The sequence below is a fragment of the Oryctolagus cuniculus genome, chromosome 11 (assembly GCF_964237555.1).
Source record: "Oryctolagus cuniculus chromosome 11, mOryCun1.1, whole genome shotgun sequence".
In the NCBI taxonomy this organism is placed as follows: Eukaryota; Metazoa; Chordata; class Mammalia; order Lagomorpha; family Leporidae; genus Oryctolagus; species Oryctolagus cuniculus.
Genome location: NC_091442.1, coordinates 34,878,342 through 34,884,341, shown reverse-complemented (window position 1 = coordinate 34,884,341; position 6,000 = coordinate 34,878,342). Strand labels below are relative to the sequence as shown.

Genomic DNA, 6,000 nt, shown 5'->3' with positions numbered 1-6,000 from the left:
GTTCCTGCCACCCACATAGAAGACCTGGACTGAGCTTCTAGCTCCAAACTTTAGTTTAGTCCTGCCCAGCCCAGGCCCAGTAATTACACAATTTGAAGGGGGAGTTATTCTAATGGAATCTGTTTACTTTTCTCCTTCTCTTTCTCTCTGTCTCTCAGTATTTGTGTGTGTACACTTACACATACACACACTAATAAGGGATTGTCAAGTTCCAGAAAGAAGTTTACCCTCAAGAACCTGCAATCCTACTTGTTAACAGAGCTTTTTTTTATTCTTTTTTTAAAGATTTATTTATTTATTTATTTGAAAGTCAGAGTTACACAGAGAGGAGAGGCAGAGAGAGAGAGAGGTCTTCCTCTCTGCTGGTTCACTCCCCAGATGGCCGCAATGGCCGGAGCTGCACCGATCCAAAGCCAGGAGCCAGGAGCTTCTTCCAGGTCTCCCACGTGGGTGCAGGGGCCCAAGGACTTGGGCCATCTTCTACTGTTTTTCCCAGGCCATAGCAGAGAGCTGGGTTGGAAGAGGAGCAGCCGGGTCTCAAACCGGTCTCCATATGGGATGCCAGCATTCCAGGCCAGGGCGTTAACCTGCTGTGCCACAGCGCCAGCCCTCAACAGAAGCTTTTTAAGATTAATTAGTTCCACATGGAAATCTAAAATATTACGGAAATGTAGGTTTTCATCATTGACCGAAATGTGATCCATGGCAAAGTTCAGATACAAAATAGGGGACAACACTGACATGTATTTATTAAATTTAATTTTATGATACAGGACTCACAGCAGAATGAGTCATGCTCCCATGTTTTTTCATGTACCTAAGTTATCTATTCCTTATAAGTGAAAAGCTTGTTCTTTATTTAAGCTTATTTATATGTCTCATAATTTAATAACATGGCTGTTGAATCCTTGTTGAAAGAATGAGTGAATGAAGACACAATCAGTAGGGTTTTGCTGGACCGAGGCCACTACTGACGCTAGAGATCTAAGGACTAAGGGAGGTGTTTGTGCTGGCTGTTTTTTCTCCTTTTTTTGTCTTTACTGAACATTCTCCACCTTCTCTGCTCTGCACCCCAGGAAGCGGGTCACTCTGCATTGCATAATCTGCCTCCCTTGCCCTCTGCCTTCCTTTTGGATTTGGCTAATTGGAAGCCCTGCTGGGGATCATATGATGACAAAGGTGTTCGGAGGAATTTTTTCCCCACTCTGTCAGCTTTGGTTTTCTAGGTCTGGAAATGACTATGTCCTCCCATAATTGTAGATCCTGTGGGGGAAGCTGAATCCGGAGAGGTCTAGAGGAACTTCCTGAGCCTGCCTCGAATTTGAAAACCTGTCTGTAAGTTTCAAATCCCTGGTGGCAAACACCCCAGCCCCAGGGCGCTTCTGCCTACGGATCATTAAGGTGGTATAATAGGAGTGGCTAAGACACTTTGGCATCACATCACCCCACCCCTTGCCCGCATCCGTTCATCCACTCTGTACCATTCGCTCTGTACCTCAGCTATATATACACCTCCCTTTTACAATAAAGTGAGACCCTGCTTCGACTGGGCTCCACACTGCTCCTGATTGTCCCCCGGGTTTGGGGAGGCTGAGTGGCGGGTGGCACACTTCCCCTCCTCGATCAAGGCAAGCTGCAGGCAGCCTGCCTAATTCTCCGGCGGTGGCGAGGAACAGTCACCGCAGTATCCATCTGACAGTCCATCCTCTGTGGCTCCAGCCCTCACTGAACCCTAATAAAACATCAGTGCTGCACAGTGTCGCTCCCCCTCTTCGTGGAGGAACGACACAGGACCCTGCGCTGTTCTTTCATCTGCTCGGCCCTCCCCGGGTTTGCTGCTGGTTCTTCCCAGGTTGGCTACCGACCCTTCCACCTCCGTGGAAGGGTGGTTCCCCCTGCCACATTCCCCACTTCCGCGGGGGAGTGGCACACCACCGGCCGGCTCTCTCGGGGGCTGCACAGGTGTTCCTTCAGATAGATGTTCCCCTTAGATGTTCCTGGTGCATGTTGTCTCTCTCCTCCTTTATAGTCCTCTTCCACCAATCCCAACTCTGCTACCCACACGCCGAGTACGCTGCTCTCCTCCAATCAGGAGCAGGTCCTGCTGTTTATTGGTTGAACTGGAGGCAGCTGTGTAGAAGCTGCTTCTCCCTTCTCAGCGCCATATTGTGGGAGAGCAGATGCATAGAATAAGTCTTAATTCCAGTAACTTAGTCTAGTCCGAGTTGCTCCCAGTTGCTCCCCACACACAGTTCCTCAGATTTATGGGTGATGGCAGTCCCCCTCCATTGTTAGTCCGAAATGCCTCATCTTTTCTTGTTGGTTTCTTTAATTCTGCCCACACCCCTGTAAACAGTCTCTTCATTTGATGTCTGCCACTAAATTGTCTGTTAACAGAGTGCTGCTTAATGCCAGAACTCTGAATCAAACAGAAGACACGTTATAATTGAATGGGAATTTGCAATTGATAATTCATAAGTAAAGGAAATAGTGGTGAGGAGTTTGATTTTTATGTTTAGTTAGTTTATAAAGAGGAGAGAGAGAGCCCTTTGAGAGAGAGACCTTCTAAGTAACTGGTTCACTCCTCCGAATGCCTGCAACAGCTGGGGCTAGACCAGACAGAAGCTGGGAGTGAAGAGGTCAAAACAGGTCGCCAACACATGAGTGGCAGGGACCCAACTACTTGAGCCATCACCTGCTGCCTCCCAGAGTGTGCACTAGCAGGAAGCAGTTTGGGAAGCAAAGCAAGTAGGACTGAAGCCAGGCACTGTAATATGGGATGCCGGTATCTCAAGTAGCCTCTTCACTGCTACACCAAAAGCCCACCACTGATGGTGTTTTCAGATTATGTAATTTAGTTATCTATTTAGGAAATAAAGGTAGACCTCAGAATATTTGCTTGGCCACAATAGAGGTTAAATATGGTAGAAGGTATGATTTCTGTGTTGCAATGAAGTGATTACTGGGAATGAAGATGAAAGTACTGACACCGGTGTGAGAAGGTAGTTGTGTGTAATTGTGTTTATGAAAAAGAGAGAGAGAGCCGGCGCCGTGGCTCAATAGGCTAATCCTCCACCTTGCGGCGCCGGCACACCGGGTTCTAGTCCCGGTCGGGGCGCCGGATTCTGTCCCGGTTGCCCCTCTTCCAGGCCAGCTCTCTGCTATGGCCAGGGAGTGCAGTGGAGGATGGCCCAGGTGCTTGGGCCCTGCACCCCATGGGAGACCAGGAAAAGCACCTGGCTCCTGGCTCCTGCCAGGATCAGCGCGGTGCGCCGGCTGCAGCGGCGGCCATTGGAGGGTGAACCAACGGCAAAAGGAAGACCTTTCTCTCTCTGTCTCTCTCTGTCCACTCTGCCTGTCAAAAAAAAAAAAAAAAAAAGAGAGAGAGAGATTAGATGAGGGGGTGAGACAATCACATACATGTTTTTATCTAACAAGCATTTGTTAAATATCTTCAGGTAGATATGAAAAGAAAACTTATAAGTCACTTTTGAAATGTCGTAATTCATGGCAGAGGATTAAGTGATAAATATGCACTCAGTGAAAATTAACTGGCAAAATCATGGCTGCAAAGAGCCTGTGTTTTTCTTCACTAGCTACAATGTGCCTGATATTCATTTTCTCTCTCTCTCTCTCTGCCCCACCACCAGGAGATATCAGTACTAGCCCATTTGGACAGTTTTTTCCTTATAACCCTCCATCTTTGTCTTTCACAGAGCGTTGCAATGAGCGGACTGACTGCACTGAGACAATGTCACCTGAATGCTCCCAACTTTGTTCTTGGGCCTGAGACAGCAATCAGTTTGAGAGCACTTTAAAAAGTTCATGGGAGGGGATTCAACCATGAGTTTATTTAGGTGCACTATGTTTTTTGAAACCTATGCATAGTTTTTTCTATAACGTGTACTTTCTGAAGTGCCTCCATAGGTTTATTTTTCTCTTCTATAGTGAGGACTCATGATGGGTAATGTTTGAGGACACAGAGCTGAGTTTAAATTCAACCTCTGCCTTTTAAACTGAAGAAGTTACTGAAGCTGTCAGATTTTCAGTTCCTCATCTGAAAAGTGGGAGAAGCTCATTGTGTGAGGGGACATGTCATCTTCGTGTGATACATGCCATGCCCTGATCCCACTGAATTGCTGGTTTGGAATAAATGAGATCACATGCATAGGCTGCTGAGCACTCTCAGTGTATGTTAGCTGAGGCATTTGTGCAGCCTCGTGGTTCTGATTTATCAGGGATGGATTCTATCCCACACAGAAGTGAGCAAGAGGAGAGAAGGCTGTGCATGGTGAAGGTGAGTCAAGGAAGCCCAGTAGAGTATTCAGGTAGTTGCTAACCCTTGATATATGAGGGTACTTCCAAGAGTTCATGGAATTAAAAGATAAGTTTATTTGGATACAAAAAATTATTGAAATCCACACTTTTTCATAATATTTTTCATGAACTTTTTGAAGATCCCTTGTATACCTTCTTCTGAGATAACCCATTGATTAATAGAATCGAGAAAGTCTCCAGGGCTGTTTCTATCCTGACGCTGACACCAATACCAAAACATTCAGACATTCAATAGATTTTTGTGTTCATTACTATTTCTACTCACTCTTACTTCCTTTGGGTTTTGGCCATCTGAGTAAAGGGCTCTCCTACCTATCCAATTGTTCAAACTCAAAGGTATCACTTTTGATTATTCTATGTTTCTCAACTTCCACTCATTCCAACTGATCACAGAGCACTGTCACCTCTTTCGCCAAGGTATATCCTAAATCTAACCATTTCTTCTTATGTCACAGTCCAGCACAAGCCTCCCTCATCTCCAACCTGGGTTGTTCAAATGACCTGTTAGCTGTCTTCCTTATTTCTGCTGCCCAGTTAATGTCCCACTGAGCATGTAGAGGGGCATTTAAAACAAGTAAATCAGATTAATACCAAAGTCTTAGTCTGAACTAAGTCTCAATTGCATTATCTTGGCTCTCAGCTAACAACTCTTCCCTTACTGGGATGCAGCCACCTAGGCTTTCATTCTGTCCTTGAAACACATCACACTTGTGTTCTCAGGATATTTTCATTTGCTGCTGTTTCAGCCAAAATCCCCACCCACTGTTTGTGTATGCATGGGTACTTGACTGGCTTCTATCATTTTAATCTCCACTTGATGCATCCTCCTCATGGAGGTTCTCCTTGATTGACCTCCCACTGTAATTGACTGCTCCCTTTCTGTTACTGTCACATGTGTTTATTTTCATCACTGTTTGAAACTCTGATGGGTGCTATCTGAAATTCCTTTGTTCTTGCAATTGTTTCTTTCTTGCCTCCACCAGTTCTCTCAGAGGACTTCAAGGGAGTTGAGGTTTGTGTCTTGTGCACTGCTGCACCAGAGAGCCTAGGAGAGGGTCTCACCGTAACACATGATCAATCAACATTGGCTGAATGAGGGAAGGAGCAAACATGCTATCGGTTAAGAAAAAACGGAAAACTCAAATAGCCAATCAACTATTGAAAATAAACTTATCTTTCAGGGAAATAGGGAGAGACAGAGAGAGGGAGAGAGAGAGAGAATTATTTTCATCCAGCTCATAGGGGAAAACAATCTGTTATAACAAGGTCTTGGCAAAGTATTTTAAAAAATGGAAATTTCAAGCATTAGCCTGAGACTGTCAAATGGAACACTCATTTTAGAGAGCAATTTGGCAAAACAAAAATTGAGAGCATGCTTAACATTTGACTCAACAATTCCACTTCTGGGGTTCCACAGTAGATCCATGATTGCATACACGCACAAACAGATGTTCTGAGGATGTTTGTTGAAACATTTTTATATTAACACAAAATTAAAGCAACCTAAATACCCATTAATGAGAAAACAAACAAAATATGGCATATTTATATGGTGAAATACTATACAAAAATCGAAGGCATGACTATTAGGTGTATGTGGATAAATATATAACTCTTAAAATAATGATTTTCTCCTCAAACTGTAACTTAAAGTAAAAAGAG

The 6,000-nt window shown here is 44.6% G+C and overlaps 1 pseudogene; it reads right to left on the bottom strand.

Moving 5' to 3' along the window:
- Positions 1-2,215: 2,215 nt before the first annotated feature.
- The window catches only part of LOC127491107 (actin-related protein 2/3 complex subunit 1A-like), a 99,428-nt pseudogene continuing 95,643 nt past the window's right edge, over positions 2,216-6,000 (bottom strand).